The sequence below is a fragment of the Nicotiana tabacum genome, chromosome 6, assembly GCF_000715075.1.
Source record: "Nicotiana tabacum cultivar K326 chromosome 6, ASM71507v2, whole genome shotgun sequence".
NCBI lineage: Eukaryota > Viridiplantae > Streptophyta > Magnoliopsida > Solanales > Solanaceae > Nicotiana > Nicotiana tabacum.
Genome location: NC_134085.1, coordinates 152,964,474 through 152,982,289, shown reverse-complemented (window position 1 = coordinate 152,982,289; position 17,816 = coordinate 152,964,474). Strand labels below are relative to the sequence as shown.

The window sequence follows — 17,816 nt, the reverse complement described above, 5'->3', positions numbered from 1 at the left end:
ACTTATAAAGACGCTGTCCAAAGTTCAGAAGAAGATAAGTGGAGGATTGCCATGAATGATGAAATACAGTCCCTTCATCAGAATCATACATGGAGATTGGCCAATCTCCCGAAGGGAAAGAAAGCAATTGGGTGCAAATGGGTATTTGCAAAGAAGGAAGGATTTCCTAACCAAGTAGATGTTCGCTACAAAGCAAGATTGGTGGCCAAAGGATATGCTCAAAAGGAGGGAATTGATTACAATGAAGTGTTTTCTCCAGTTGTAAAACATTCCTCCATTAGAATTATGTTGGCTTTGGTAGCACAATTGGATTTGGAACTAGTTCAGATGGATGTAAAAACTGCGTTTTTACATGGAAACTTGGAGGAGGAAATCTACATGACTCAGCCAGAAGGATTCAAAGTTGCTGGAAAAGAAAATATGATATGCAAACTTGAAAAATCGTTGTACGGATTGAAACAATCTTCTAGACAATGGTACAAGCGATTTGACGAGTTTATGTTGCGGCAAGGGTACAAGAGAAGCAAATACGATCATTGTGTGTATTTGCGCAAGCTTAAAGATGGTTCCTTTGTATATCTTCTCCTATACGTTGATGATACGTTGATAGCTTCCAAGAATTCGGAAGAAATTGATAAATTGAAGAATCAACTGAAGAAGGAGTTCGAGATGAAGGATCTGGGTGAGGCAAAGAAAATTCTTGGCATGGAGATAATTAGAGATAGACGTTCAAAGAAACTTTGTTTATCTCAGAAAGAATATTTGAAGAGAGTACTACAACGTTTTGGCATAGATGACAAGACTAAGCCAGTTAGTACTCCACTTGCTCCCTATTTTAAGCTAAGTACTACTATGTCGCCAATGGATGAAGCTGAACGAAAGTATATGTCAAAGGTACCATACGCAAATGTTGTTGGTAGCTTGATGTATGCAATGGTTTGCACAAGGTCTGACATTTCACAAGCTGTTGGAGTTATTAGCAGATATATGCACAATCCAGGGAAGGAGCATTGGCAAGCTGTGAAGTGGATTCTACGGTATATTCATAATACTGTAGATGTCGGGTTAGTTTTTGAGCAGGAAGACAATCAGTCTATAGTTGGATATTGTGACTCAGATTTTGCGGGTGATCTGGACAAACGAAGATCAACTACTGGTTATGTGTTTCCTTTTGCAAAGGCACCAGTTAGTTGGAAGTCTACTTTGCAGTCAACAGTTGCTTTGTCTACAACAGAGGCAGAGTACATGGCTATTACAGAGGCTGTAAAAGAGGCAATTTGGCTTCAAGAATTGCTAAAGGAGCTTGGTGTTGAACAAAAAGGTATCATAATTTTTTGTGATAGTCAAAGTGCTATTCAATTAGCGAAGAACCAAGTGTATCATGCAAGGACGAAGCATATTGATGTTCGGTATCATTTTGTACGAGAAATCATAGAAGAAGGTGGAGTCACAGTGAAGAAAATTCATACTACGGAGAATCCTGCTGATATGCTAACAAAGGTGGTGAGTGCGGTCAAGTTTCAACATTGTTTGGATTTGATCAACATTGTTGAAAACTGAAGATTGAAGATGAAGACACAATCAAAATTTGTTATTGAGAGAAAATTGAAGATGTGGAATTTTGCCAAGGTGGAGATTTGTTGAATTTGGCAAAATTTTGTCCCACATCGGTGGGCTCTTGAATTTTGGGGGGATTTTCCCCCTATAAAAGAAGGCCTAATGTTTAGGATTTAAACACACCTCTCATTTGCCTTCTCATCTGTTTAAGGCATTTGTATCTTCTCTCTTTAGTATTATTTCACTTGTATTTTTGGAGTGGAATAAAATATTGGTTGTGTCCGAGGAGTAGGCAAAATTAGCCGAACCTCGTAAATTTTGGTATTCCTTTTATTGTCTTATTTATTATTTGGTGGCTGTCATAATTTTTGGTATAGTAGTTGTGACTTATTCACACTATATACATTTGGCTTCCGCAACATCTTCTGTAAAAATATGATAATTAAAGCTATTATTCTCGTTATTCTATAAATTTCGACACCGCTTCCAAAAATTATTGCATACATCCCTGTTTGTCCGAAGCACATTTATTGTCCGATCTTCTTTAGTCGAAGAAATCTAGTGAGGTACAGGCCTCTCAACAACGTTAAATATGTGAAAAAGGACGGTTGTATGACTGATTCTACCAAAGCTTTATATAGCTGATGCATCAAACTGATTAGTATAGGTCACATTTCGTTCTTTACATAAGTCATCACGCAAACGACATCAACATCTTCAATCTAACTAAATGCTGAAATCTTATTTCTGACCAATATATACACCAAGAATTAATCAATATAAAATGGCATAATATGGGAAAGACTAGTAAAAACACTGTTGTTTGGAGCGAAATAAACAAATCCGACCTTAGCTCGGTTGGTAGAGCGGAGGACTGTAGTCGGCAATCCCGCAGATAATCCTTAGGTCGCTGGTTCGAATCCGGCAGGTCGGATCTTCTTTTTTTTTAATTTTTCCCTTGCTTTTTATTATTTATAAGCATTCACTCCCTCTTCTCTGCACTCCAGCCACACCAAAATTAGACATAGTGAGAGTAGGGCTGCTTATCGGACGGATTGAGCGGTTATTTACTCTAAACGGTTTGGCTTATCGGTTATTGGCTTTTAAATGTATTAATCTGCTAGCCACCCGATAAGATATCGGCGGATTATATCGGATTAGCGGTTATCGGGCGATTTATCGACCTAATTCAATCTATATTGCACATGATGCAATTTACTAAATTTAGCTATTATCTTTCTGCATCAGTGCAATTCTTGCCTTTCTTTGCAATTACTTGAACTCACTCCAAGGCATACACCACTTTTGACTGTCTTAAGGAGTTCCATTTTCTTTCAGGCACATCTATAGTGTGGATGTCGTTGTAGTGGAATGCACACCAACAGAATAAAATTAAGAGTCCATAAAAGTGAATCAATAGCAGTGGTTTGCAGCAGATTTTTAGGACGTTATCCTTTTTGGCGTATGTCTTTGCTGTTGCGATTTAAGTCTCAGAGTTTTAGTTGGGTGAGTTGTGGACGAATCTCTCATTGAACTTCTTGGCCGCAATTTTCTCAATGTAATGTCTCAATGCTTTCCTTCGATTGGCTTTTGTAGCAATGCAAAGGATTTCGTGTCTCAGACTTGGTCTACGGATTTTTTCGAATATTTTCCAAAACATGTAATGCCATAAAAAAAATTCTACTACTATTATTACATGGTCAATTCTTAACAGGTTAGCGGATTATCCATTAAGAAAAATTGAATAATCCGCCCCAAACCGATAAGCCGTTCATAAAAAAATTTCAATATGTTCCCCGTCTGTTAAACCGTTAACCCAATACCAATAAGCCATTAAGTTTTGGTTTCGGTTCGGTTTTGAACACCCCTAATTGAGAGGGAAAAAGAAAACTAGGGGTGGGCATAATACCGGATCGAAAAAATCGGTCGAACCGTAAATTTCGATTTTTTGGTGTCGGTTTAATCAGTTATTCGGTTGGTGTGCGGTTTATAAATTATTAAATTTCAATATTCGGTGTGGTTAACGGTTCCGAAGTCTCGGTCAATACCCAAGATTTAATTACCACAAGTACGTCTGAGAAAATGCATGCATGTATTGAATAAAGCTTTTAGTTCTATTACATTATTCATAAAACCTTATGATATTGAGGCATAACCTGGATAAGAAACCAGAAAATTGATTTAGTAAACGGACTTGAAGTGTAAAGGAGTGAAAGGTAATAACAATCTGGATAAGAAATCATTGCTGATGATTAAAACATTGAATATATAGCACACAACGTTTACAAATGAATGAGGTAACTATGCACATTGAGAAACAGTTAATTTGCTACAATAAAAATTTGTGATTACAAAATGCAAGAGCTACATACTCCTATGACATAAAGAAAGCAAGTGAAAAGAATGCTATGTAAATCTAATCCAAAATTTCATCGATACAATAATATCAATCAAATTTAATATATCTGTCAATTGCAGAGGGGTAAAGATTCGTAGTCAACATCGGATATAATGTACCCAAGATTTAATTAAATACTCCAATGTTACAATGTAACAGAAAAGCGAGCAGTCTATGTCTCTATGAATCAACACATACAAATCTTGCACCGTTAATAACCGAAAAACTAAATCGGAAATAACCGAACTGAAGCTTAAAAAAACTACACCGAACCGTAATTACTTTTGTTTGGTTTGTTTTTTAATATTACAAAATCAAAAATCGATAAATCGAACCGTACTTTCATACTAACCGACCGACCCCAGTAAATACAGCAGCGCAACTTTTTAAAGTGCCATGCCGCTTTCTGCCTTTTCCCTTTTGGGAGCAACGGAGGGACTATCAATTATCAATTATACAATGTTTTTACGAGAAAACAACTGGAAAAATATATGAAAATCTAGTAAAGCATAGTTCAAGGGTATTCTTTTAAAAGTTTTAAGTTATACAGGTGGTCAGTTTAAATTTTTTGAAGAAAGCTGATTGCAGACATTTCTTTATGGAAAATGAGTGGTTTTATCATTTATTTTCCTTTATTTGGTTGGTGAGCGAAAAACTTTTTTGCGAAAAATATTTTCTAGTGTTTCGTTAGAGATTATAAAATATTTTTAGGAAAATAATTTTTTATGCTACTCTTTTCAACCCACCTTCCCCAAAATACTTATGTTTCATGTACTCCCCTCGACTCTATTTTCTTCAAGAATTTAATTATTCTTTTCAAAATTCACAAAAGCTCATTACTTTTTCACACAATAACATTGAAATTTGAGCTCGCTAACTAAAAAAATACTTTATTTTGTCAAAAAAGAAAGCATCTTTTCTATATCATAAAAAGAAATTACTCAGTTTGTTGAAATGAAAGAAAATACTTTTTCTGCATCAGAAAAAAAAATACTTAATTTGTTGAAATGAAAGAATTTTTTTTTTCTACATCATAAAAATAAAGTACTCTTTTTGTGAAAATATTTTTTCTACATCAAGAAAAGAAAGTATTTTTTTGTTAAAATGAAAGAAAATACTTTTTCTACATCATGAAAAGAAAGTACTTGTTTTGTTGGGAAAAATACTTTTTATATTTCAAGAAAAGAAAATACTTAGTTTGTTGAAATGAAAGAAAATACTTTTTCAATTGAAAAAAGCTTTAACTCTCCTACCTGATGCTCTCGGTGCACGTTAGTTAACATACGCCGCTTGTGTTTGCCATGGCAAAAGGGAGAGGCGGAGGACGTGGTCGACCTAGGAAGCACCCGTTAACTAATTTTGCAAGCTCGGTGGTAATTGGTAATCAACCACCGATGGAGAAAGCAACACCAGAAGCAACTCCACCTTCGTCAGTTCCAACTCCATCTCCATCAGTTCCAATTGCAGATCCGGCAAATAGAGGTGTTGCATGTGAAATTGAATCTACTTCAACTCATCCTGGTATCTCTAAGAGACTAGATCTAACTTCTCCAACGGCAAGTGGTCATTTATCAGCTTCTTCAATTGTTCGGTCAATGGAGCAGTAAAATTGGTAAATTCAACTCAAAATCAAGTAAATACCTTAGGCTCGTTGGAGAAATCAGCAGTAGAGGAGATGATAGTAGTGAATGATGCTGCACCTAAAGCTCCATGGACAACTTTGTTCCAGAATAATCGATTTGCTACTAATGGTATGTCTCTATCCTATATTCCACTACAAATTATTGATGGCCAGCCTATGGTTCAATTAGACAAATTAGAGGTAGAAGAGGAAGAGAACAAATGGAGATGCGCGTTGATTGCATATATCTTAGGGGATGGACCAAGTTATAATGCGATGAAGCGATATATCAATTTACACTGGTCACATGTTGCTGAGCCTGATTTGTTCTACCATGATGAATGCTATTATATTATTAGATTTCAAACTGTTGCAGATGCTCGAGAAATACTATGTGTTGGTCCTTACTCAATTGCTAATAAGCCTATCATCCTAAAACCATGGACTCCTAACTTTGATTTCGTGGAAGAATTCCCTATTGTTATACCATTGTGGGTCAAATTTCCTAAGTTTCCTATGTCATGTTGGGGAGTTGGCTCTCTCAGCAGAATTGCTCGTGTGATTGGGACCCCTGTATTTGCTGATGAGTGCACTACTAAGAAGACTTGAGTATCCTTTGCTTGAATGCTTATTGAAGTCAATGTTACAAAAGAATTGCCAATTGAAATTGTGGTTATGGACCCTACTGGGAAGAAATTTCTACAAGATATTACCTATGACTGGAAACCTGCTTATTGTGACAAATGCTTGGTAGTGGGACACAAGTGTTCCAACCAACCACGACCTATGATGCAGTAGTCCATCCAGGCTAGCAAAACAAGGAGTAACAAGGTGGTCATACAGGAATGGAGAACCAAAGGACCTATACAGAATGCACCTAGTCCTCAAAATGTAACATCAGTTGAGAATCAACAGAACCTTGGCAACTCAGTGGAGGTTGTAGATCAAATAGGCACAATAAAGGCACCTGATCCTAAGAAGACCAATAATCAACACAACATGGTACCTGTAGCTGAGAAGCAGGATGACAAAGGTAAAGCAGTGCAAAGCCCTAAACTTAACTTCATCAACTTCCCACCTTTGACTCCCATCCCAGTGAAGAATAGGTTTGAAGCTATATCAATGAGTAGACATGGAGAACACATGCCATCTGGGGATAGAGGTGAAACTGCTAGCCAACAATGATGAATTGGTTATTCTGGAACATTAGGGGTGTAAATAAAAGGTACAAACAGAAGGAGGTTAGAGTGTATATTAAGGGAAATAAAATCAAGCTAGTAGGACTTGTAGAAACTAAAGTGAAGGAAGGGAATGCTCAAAGGATATCAAAAGCGATTGTTCCTCGATGGAGTATAATGACAAACTATAAGGAGACTAGGAATGGAAGAATTTAGTTACTATAGGATACTAGTCACTTAATTATTACTGGTAATAAAGATGATGCTCAAATTATACACTATCAGGTAAAAAGTGAAGAGGTGATATAGATTGTTTTCTCACTGTAGTGTATGGATACAATGGACTGGAACAAAGAAGAGCTCTTTGGGATAATTTACAACTACTATCACTAAGCATAGTAGTACCATGGTTAATGGCTGGAGATTTCAATGCAGTATTATACCCCAATAATAGATTATCTTGTAATCCAATAAGCTATTCAGAAATTTAAGACTTTGCTGTCTGCCTCCAACATACAACATTAACAGAACTACCTTGGAAGGGTGACTATTATACATGGTCTAATAAGCAGCCTGGAGTAGACAGAGTCAGCAGCAGATTGGATAGAGTTTTTGGCAATTATGAATGGATGATGTCCTGGGTCATATGGAAACTAATTATGGATTGCCTAAAATTTCAGACCATGCTCTTATGTTATTAACACTGTCATCTTCAACATGGACTGGTAGAGTGCCTTTCAGATTTTTCAACATATGGGCAACACATGAAGATTTCTCTCAAATAGTGGCTAGCATGTGGAATCCTCATAGTACACAGGGTACTTTGAAATCAGTTTGGATAAGTTTGAAAGACCTGAAATCTGCTTTGAAAGCTCTAAACTCTAGGGAATTCAAGGGCATAATTTAGAAAATTGAGAAGGCTAAAATGGATCTGAGGACTATCCAAGAACATATTTCACTGAATTGAAATAATGCTTTATTAGATATGGAGAAGAAAACACTACTCAATTTAGAGAAATGGTCCTTAATTGAGGAGAGTGTCCTACAGTAGAAAGCTAGAGCAAGATGGATACAACTTGGAGACTTCAATTCTAAGTACTTCACAACAGTAATGAAGGATAGAACTCAAAGGAAGCAAATTACAGAAATCACAACACTACTAAGAGACAAGTTGACTAACCCTGATACCATCAAAAGAGAGATAGTGGATTTCTATAAAAGACTAATGGGATCAGCTGCCACTTCTTTGCCTGCTATCAAAAGATCATACATGAAGAATGGTTTCTACATTGTCTCACCAGCAAAGAGTTGATCTATGTGCAGAGGTAACTAATCAAGAGATTGTTGAGAGTCTTAAAGCAATTGGCTCGTATATTTGAGCAAAGGTATCGAGGCAGTGATGTTCTTGCAAGGGAGATAGCATATATTTGCAATGTTAGAGTATCTACTTAGGCTAAGAATTATATACGGCAGTTTTGTATAGGAACAAAGTAGATATATTAGTGTTATATGTAAATAGGTTTGCTATGTTTGCTTTTACACTTTGAGATAGTCAGCAAAGTTAGCTTGGTTATGGTTTTGTACAGTTCATCTTCGATGATGGGCGGGGTTGGGGTGGGTACGTAGGAGTGGGGTTGGGGTGGGTGGGTAGGGGTGGTTTGGGGTGAGGTGGGGTGGATGGGTGAGTAGGGGTTGATGAGAATGTGGAAAGGGTGGAGAATCTTGAAAAAGAGTTTTGAAAAATATTTTTCCTCTAATTGGAGGAAAATGAGTTCACGAGAAAAATATTTAAGACAATCAAACATGGAAAAATTCGAAAATATTTCCCGAAAAATATTTTCCTTCGTACCAAATACACCCTAAAGGTTCATGAGATTTGAAACTTTTTTCATCTGAAGTTAAAAGTTGGACTTCCTTGCCAATATAAGTCATATTATTTCTTTTTTATGTGTGGACAATTTCAACAAATTCGATTGACGTCAAAGCTGGAATCGATTTAAAATGACAGGCATGCCCTAAGTTTGGTATGGTATCCAATAAAAATTATGGACAAAATAGAAATAAAGTAGCAAAACCCCAAACTATGACTATTCCTTACGTCGAGAACAAATTGGGCAATTTACCCAACATAATATGAGATGTAAATCCGGCTTTAATAATAAAATATTTCCTCTATATATTTACCAATAAGTGATATGCATTTAATGTCTTCAAAAGATACTACATATTCGAAATTTATATATGTTTTGCCAAAAAGTATGAAACCTTTTATTAAACTAACTGAGTATAATGATGATGGATAAACCCTAGTTAAACATATCAAATTCTAGATCTAGCATAGGCATGTATGAACAATAGGGATCAATGTTGAGCCGATCTAATACAAAAGGCATTAAATAACGTTATCAATAATGGATGTAAGGTAACATAATGAGCAATAAATATATTAAATGGCAATGAATGTAAAAATGGGGGAAGAATCACCCTTTTATTGAAGAGGACAAAAGATTCACTCTTGTGACAATGTTGCATCACACGAATGCTAAAGAATATTATACACTTTCTTGGACTTGATAGAAATGACAAGAGGAATCATATACAGAAAGATAGGATCTCTCTTAAAAGTGGTTCTTTGTATTTTACTTTGATTGCTCTCCATTCAATTGAACTCTCCCCTTCCCTTTCTATCTCTTCCACTATTTATATGGGATATTCCCAAAGGACCCTAGAAAGTACAAGCAGAGGGAACATTATAGATTCTATGAGTAAACTGATTGTTGCTCCCATTCCCTACTCAATGTCGGCCCTAGCGAGCCACTCTTTGACTCGTTACGCTTCGCCATTGACCTCGACCTTGATGGACCATTCAATGGCTCACCCTGGTCGTGCTCAGTCGAGTCGCCCGTGGTGAGATACGATTTCTGTGATGATCACCTTTTCATACGAGATTTTCTGGATCAGATTTTGGCCCATACAGTTAGACCGAGGTCATCTTTTTTGTCGACCTCGATAAGGGACTTTGCCAGTCGCAATATCGAGAAATCCGTTCTAGGGGTCGAGTAATGGTTGTCATGGTCGAGATAGAGAGGTAGCGCTTTGAAAGTTGTGCTTAATGATGAAGGTTCAGGATGACGTCACAACTTTATGCATCATGACTACGCGTCTTCCTGATGCATTGCATCATTTCTTGTGTTTCTGTTGCTTTGATTCTCGTGCATTTGGTGGTTACTTTTCTCGACAATACCAATCATAAGTTTTGGGTCGACTACTTCTTTGTTAAAACTGAACACGTGGTGGCGAACCCAGCTGGGTTTCCCGAGGCGTGGAACTTTGCCCGTAAGTATTTTGTTGAACTAATCGTTTGTTGGCTTATTTTGGTTACTTAATCGTTCTTTTTTGGCGCAGCCGAGAGGGAGCCTCCTATGCTGGTCAGTGATATTCGTGACTGGGTGGCTCAGGTTTTGCCCCACATGGTAGGGATCCGTGAATGGTCATCCTTCAACAAAAATTTTAGGCGTCAACCTTTATCGACTAGTAAGTCTAGCTTTGATCCTTGGTCGCTTGGACCTTAATATCATTTTCCCTTCTCATTTATGCCATTTTCTTTGCTTTTAGGTCAACGAGCTATGAAAAAGACAAAGGCTCCTACTCCCGCTTTCTGTCAATCAGGTATGGAAACTAGACCTCTGACTGTTGTGTCTACGGGCGAGTCTTTGCGAACTACCACCCCTGCTAAAACCCTGTCCTTGTGTAGGCTTAACCGGCGGGAGACTGGGTCATCATTGGGGGAAACGGCTCCTTCCTTATTACATCTAATGGATAAGTCTTCGCCGAGTGATGAGGAAATGGTTCCATTGAAAAGGCAGAGAGTAAAGGTCGACGATGAGGCAATAAGGGGCGAGGAGTCAACAGGTGGTGCGCTCGAGCCAGCCTGCCCGTACTGCAAATCGGTGTGACTTCGGAAATTGGGATTCCAGTTCCTGACACTGAGACTGCTTCTTTGCCAGAGATTATCGTGGTCATACCGAGGAGTGATCTGTAATTCTCCGAGCCGATCGATATTCCTTCCTTTTCTAAAGAGGGGGAGGGAGGAATGGCCGTAAATGATTTTGACTCCGACTCCGACTCCGACATCGACCCCAAGGATGAGAGGATGTTTGATGACAGGCTTACTCGGGTTGAGGTGAGAATTGATGGATCCTCTCGTTCAATAGTCATCCCTTTGGATTACAATCTGATGACCAACACGAAAAGTGTGGTCCCCTCTTTGGTGCCTTTTTGCTCTAGTGCCGAGAACTAGACTCTACACTCATTCAAGGATACTAATCTATCATTGAGCGTATATGGATTGGCTCTGCAGGTAAGTTTTCTTTGTTCTCATTATAGTGTCATGTGCTTGCCTCATTTTCTTTCCTATTTACTCTTTTCTCTTTTTTTTTGCTCTTTCTTCAGACTCTCATCTTGGAAATCGAAAGTGCCCGCCGAGCGGAGAAGAAAAAGGTGGTTTTTATGAAAATGGTTACGAAGTATCGTCGATACCGCAATAGGTACCGCGTGATATGTACTCGGCTCTGCACTAGTGGTTACCCCCAGTTTCTTAGGGAAGAGTTAAAGCAAAGGGACGATGAGCTCATGGGAGTCATCAGCAAATGCAGCGAGCTTGAGGGGGCGCTCAAGATTAAGGAGGACGAGATCGAAGTGAACAAGGGGGTTGTGGGCTGAGCATGATTAGAACTTGACCAGTGCTGATGGCTTGAGTGGCGAGTTGGCTGAAAAGGTTGCTGAGTTGGAGAGGGCCGAGGAGGCTAGGGCAGCATTGTTGGCGCAAGTGGCCGAATTAGAAAATGTTGTTCGTGTCCTTAGGTCTAAGCGGGAGAATGATGCTAAGACGGCCGCACTTAGGGTAGCGGAGGTTAGCGAATAGATTGGAGGTCTCAAAAAAGAGGTTTCGGATTTGAAGGAGCAGATCACCGTCCTTGGGGCCGAAAAGGTGAGGCTAGTGGATCAATCAACATTTTCTTATGCTTCCGCTTTCCCTGATGTTCCACGGAATTTTTACGAGATGTGGATCCATGTTGAGGCTCAGTTGGACATATATAGAAAGTTGTTGGTGGCGAGGAAGGTTCCCGAAGCTAACTTCAATGATGCCTGTACTAAAGCACGTGACGCCAGGCTTGCATGTGGCTATGACCCTGCTACGCCAGGGACCGGAGATGATGAAGAGGATTTGGATGGGCTTGCATTCGATTCTTGGTATGATGATGAGTATCTTGATGGCGAGGGTAACAGTGGAGATGGTGCTGCTGGACCGGGTGGTGATGATGCGATGACGAAGGGGGGATGATGTGGTATGATGCTTTTATACTTAGTTTTTTTTTGTGGGGGTGTCTTTATAGCCCTTTGTAAGACGTTTTGTTTTTGGGATGGAATGAGAATGACTTTTGTTGTACGTCCTTGGCCCCCTTTATTTTTCTACTAATGGTTTTCTTCGGAAAGTCGTGTTGGTACCTGCTAATTTGGATATGGTCGAGTATACCTTTGGTTGAACTTGGGTGAAGTCCCATATCATACTTAATTCGAACGAAGTTGCAAATCAAACTTATGTCGGCATGAATTGAGTCGGATGTGATCGAATATCAGTTCGGATGCGATCGAATGTTTAATTGATTCGAACAAGGTCGAATGTTTAATTAATTCGAGTAAGGTCGAATATGAGTCGGTTCAAGCGAGGTTAAACATGGACTCTTAGTTGATTCGAACGAAGTCGAATGTTTAATTAATTTGAACGAGGTAGAATATGAGTCAGTTCGAGCGAGGTCGAACGTGGATTCTTAGTTAATTCGAACGGGGTCGAATGTTTAATTAATTCGAACGAGGTCGAATATGAGTCAGTTCGAGCGAGGTCGAACGTGGACTCTTAGTTGATTCGAACGAGGTCGAATGTTTAATTAATTCGAACGAGGTCAAATATGAGTCAGTTCAAGCGAGGTCGAACATGAACTCTTAGTTGATTCGAACGAGGTCGAATGTTTAATTGATTCAAGCGAGGTCGAATATGAATCGGTTTGATCGAGGTCAAATGTTGACTTTGAGGTTGGCGTAATGTATAAATTTGGCGGAGAAATGAGAGGCTCGTGTATTAGCTTATTTTGCTTTGTTTATACATTTGATGGAGAAGTTTACATGTTTTTGTTCTGTCATGCATACATTGGAGAAGTCCCAGTCTATCTAGTCCTTTCATTGGTCGACCTGGAGAAGTAGTCGAGAGGTCGATCAATGAACTTATACTTTTAGCTTCAAGATGCCCTTCTCGTCGCCTCGTTCAAAACTTCTCCAAGAAAACCCAATTGGGACAAAACTCGGATAAGGGAAAAGAGTACGATTCGAGGGACGTCTATCCTCAGAAGTTGAAGTATTTGAGGTAGGTGACGTTCCAATTGTTCGGCAGTAATTTTCCCTCCATTGTTTCTAGCTGGAACGACCCTTTGCTTACTACTGCCGTGATTTTGTATGGGCCGTCCCAATTAGTTCCCAGATTGCCTTCCCGTGGGTCCTTGCTTGCTTGTGTTTTGGCTTTGAGTACATAGTCCCCAACTTTGAATGGCCTGACCTTGGCTTTTTTATTATAGTACCGCTCTGCCTGTTGTTTTTGGGCTACCATTCTTATGTAGTCCATGTCGCTTCGCTCTTCGGCCTGATCGAGGTTTTGCCTTCTGCTTTCATCGTTGTTTGGCTTTGGCCCCCGCTCATTTGAATATCTTAGGCTTGGTTCACTAACCTCAACCGGTATTACTGCATCAGTCCTATAGACTAGTGAGTACGGCATTTCCCATGTGCTTGTTTTCGGCATTGTACGATGTGCCTATAGCACTTCCGGCAACAATTTCGGCCACAGTCCCTTGGCATTTTTGAGCTTCTTTTTCATGATGTTCAATATTGATTTTTTGGAGGATTCCGCTTGACCGTTGCTCGCGGGATGATATGGCATAGAGAGTATTCTTTTGATGTGCCATTTTTTAAAGAATTCAGCGGTCTTTTTTCCAGTGAACTGGGGCCTGTTGTTGCAGCTGATTTCTTTGGGCATGCCGAAGTGGCATATGATGTTTCTCCATATGAATGTGATCACTTCATGTTCGCGTATTTGGGCGAATGCACCTGCTTCCACCCATTTGGAGAAACAGTCAGTCAAAACTAGAAGGAATCGTATATTACCTCATTTCACTATGAGGGGTTCGATGATATCCATTCCCCATTTGATGAAGGGCCAGAGCAAGGTGACTGAGTGAAGGTGCTCGCCCGCTTGGTGAATCATGGGGGCATATTTTTGGCATTGTTCGCACTTTCTAATGAAGTCGGCGACCTCTTTTTTAATCGTGGGCCAATAATATCCTGCTCGTACGAGGCATCTGGTGAGAGCTCGATTACTGGTATGGGCTCTGTAGTGACCTTCGTACACTTCCTTGAGGACGCGCCGTGTTTGGTTTGGTCCTAAGCACTTCGCTAGAGGGCCACCAAATGTTCTCTTGTACAAGTTGTTATTGATGACGTTGTACCTGGCCGTCTGCATTCGTATCTTCCTGGCTTTTTTATCGGGTGGGAGCACCCTATTCTGCAAATATGAGATAATACGATTGTGCCAGTCCCAAGTTAAGTTTACAGTTTGTACCTCGATTTGGTCGATCGACGAGTGAAAGAGAGTGACAACGTTCCCATCCCTGGATATGCTTTTGGTGGATGTGGCCAGCTTGGCGAGACCGTCTGCTTCAATATTATGTGCTCGAGGGATCTGGTCTAGCTAGCACTCGTCGAACTGTGTATTAGCTTGTAGATCTCAACCTGATATTTTTGCAACCTTTGCTCTTTTATTTGGAAATTCCCTGTAACTTGATTGATGACGAGCTGAGAATCGCACCGTAGGACGACCCGTTTCGCTCCGTACTTGAGCGCTAGTTTTAAACCTGCAATCACGACATTATACTCAGCCTCATTATTAGTCATATCTGGCCATCGAATAGACTATCTAATTACTTCTTCGGTTGGGACCTCGAGCACGAGTCCCAGTCCTGATCCTAACGTGTTAGAAGCGCCATCTGTGTGTATCCACATGTCGTGCAATTCAGATGGGAGTGTGGGCGGTTTCCTTTTCGACTTCAAGCATTATTTTTGAGCTGAAGTCAGTGCCAAAGTCAGCGAACACTTGTGACTTTATCGTCGTCCGCGGCTAATAGGTTATGTCGTGCTCGCTTAGTTCTATGGCCCATTTGGCTAGTCGGCCCGACAGCTCGGGCTTGTAGAAAATACTTCTCGGGGGGGAAATCATTACTACCGAGATGGGGTGGCAGTAGAAGTAGGGTCTAAGCTTCCGTGAAGCTACGACTAGAGCTAGGGCCAACTTGTCGAGGTATGGGTACCTCGTTTCGGCGTCAACCAGGGTTTTGCTAATGTAATAAATGGGAGATTGCGTACCTTTGTTCTCTCGAACTAAAACCGCGCTCAAGGCCACGTCGGACACAACTAAATAAACGAGAATGCGCTCACCGAATTCTGCCTTGGCGAGTAGTAGAGGGGAGGACAGGTATGCTTTTAGCTCTCTTAAGGCTTTAACGCACTCGGAGTTCCATTGGAGCCCATTATCTTTTTTGAGCACGCCGAAAAATTTGTGACATCTATCAAAGGATCGTGAGATGAACCTCGACATGGCAGTTATACGGCCGGTCAGCCTCTTTACTTGTTTCTTAATGGTCAGGTTCTCTGGTATCCCTTCGATGGCTTTAATTTGGCCGGGATTGACTTCTATACCTCATGTGATACCAAAAAATGGAGGAACTTTTGTGAAGTTACTCTGAAGGCACACTTCTCGGGGTTTAGCTTTATACTGTATCGTCTGAGTATGTCGAATGCTTCTTTTAGGTGGTCGATGTTATCCTCCTTCCTCTTTGACTTGACCAACATATCATCGATGTAGACTTCCATTGTTTTACCGAGTTGGTCTTTAAACATTTTTGTTATCAATCTCCGATATGTCGCCCCTCCATTTTTCAACCGAATGGCATGACCATATAGCAGTATGTCCCCTGGTGAGTGATGAAGGTGGTCTTTTCTTGGTCTTCCGCCTCCATGAGGATTTGTTTGTAGCCCAAGTAGACGTCTAAGAAGCTTAATAGCTCGTGCCCGACAGTTGTGTCGATGAGCTAATCAATATGGGGTAGCGGGAACAAGTCCTTTGGGCAGGCTTTGTTCAAATCCGTGAAGTCTACGCATATCCGCCATTTTTCGTCTTTCTTTTTTACCATGACCACGTTGGCGACCCACTGAGGATACTTCGACTCTCTGATAGAGTCGTTCGCCAGCAGCTTTTCATCTTCTTCGCGAACCGCATCATTTATTGCGGAGTTGAATTTTTGCCTTATTTGTCTTACTGGAGGATAAAATAGGTCGACGTTCAACTTGTGGGTTGCTATCTCTTTTGGGATGCCCGACATATCTATATGGGAAAAGGAAAAAAATCTCTGTTGTTAGCTAAAAATTGGCAGAACTTACCCGAATCCTGCAGTTTGTGGCTGATGTAAGCTTTTTGTTATGGTCATTGTCATCAAGTTGGACAGGGTCGAGGTCTTCTGTGGTGGATCCTGCAGCTTCCACAACTTTGGGATCCCTGATTACGTCTCGCTCGTTCCCGCTCGACCTCGACACTATTGATTGCTATGCTTCTTTGGTCTTGCCTTTCAATTGTGGGGTGTACGTGCAGTCTTGAGCGATGCAGTAGCATTCCCTGGCAGTGCGTTGTTCTCCTCGAATGCAGAATGTCCCCCAAGGATTGGGAAATTTGATAACTTCGTATAGGCTTGAGGGGACGACTTTCATGGTGTGGATCCAGGGTCAGCCTATGATGGTGTTGTGTGCCATATCCTGGTCCATGATGTGGAACGTGGTCTCCAACATAACGCTTCTGGCCAAAATAGGCGGTGTGATTTCTCCAGATGTCCGCTCAACTGCATTGTTAAAACCTGTTAGCGTGATGCCTGTGGCACTATCCTGTCCTCGAGCTTTATTTGGGTGAAAACTCGAGGATGGATGATGCATGTGTCGCTTCTATTGTCGACCATGATACATCTTACATTAGTATCAAAAACACATAAAGTAATGACAAGAGTATCATAGTGAGGAAAGACCAAACTGTGGGTATCCGACTTATCGAAGATGATACTTTCTTTGAGTTCATCATACCGTTCGTGAGTGATTGACTGCTTGAGCTTGTGAGTGGTGGTAAACTTCACGTTGTTGATGTATGCGTCATCACCTCCTTCGATGATCATTTGAATGGTCTGAACTGGGGAAGGTGGTTTGGGCGGCCCCTGATGTTGTTCTCAGCCTCAGACGAAGTTGGCCCTCCCTCGATCGCTCATCAACTCTTTTAGGTGCCCTTGGTGAAGCATGTTCACGACCTCCTATCTAAGGGCGATGCAGCCCTCAGTCTTGTGACCTCGTTCATAGTGGAATTCACAGAGGGCATTTGATTTTCTGGTATTTGGGTCGAACTTCATCTTCTGTGGCCATTTTACCTTTGGGCCGAGCTTTTCCAACGCGTAGACTATTTCTGAGGGGGAAACACAAAAACTGTGAGTTGATAATAAGGGGGGCATACCTCTTTCATTTCGGTGGATTCCCGTTCGCGACCTGGATGGAACTTTGTCATGGCGTGAATGCGGCATGAGGGTGCCTCTAACGTAAGGTTGATGTCTTTCTCGATTAGGTCATGACCCGACCAGATCTCTTCTTTTGTTGCTTCTTCGGTCTTTCCTAGATTCCATTTGGAATGAGGTCAAACGTTGGTTAGGTCCATTGAGGTCGTCCTCGTTGGCTCTTACCTCGGCACAGTAGGCGTTATGTATCTCATCCCAAGTGGTTGGAGGGTATTTCATGAGTGGCTCAGCAATTTTGGTCGCTCTCGACCCACTTTTGCTTAACCCATTCTGGAAAGCGGCTACCACCATTCCTTCAGATACATTTGGAAGGGTCATTCTTACACGGTTGAACCGCTCGAGGAAGTCCCTAAGTACTT

The 17,816-nt window shown here is 40.6% G+C and overlaps 1 non-coding gene across 1 annotated transcript; it reads left to right on the top strand.

The window, feature by feature from the left end:
* The first annotated feature begins 2,400 nt into the window (after positions 1–2,400).
* On the top strand, positions 2,401–2,491 carry TRNAY-GUA (transfer RNA tyrosine (anticodon GUA)). Its single transcript is given in 2 exon segments — positions 2,401–2,437; positions 2,456–2,491. It is a non-coding gene; the product is annotated as a tRNA-Tyr (tRNA).
* Positions 2,492–17,816: the final 15,325 nt, after the last annotated feature.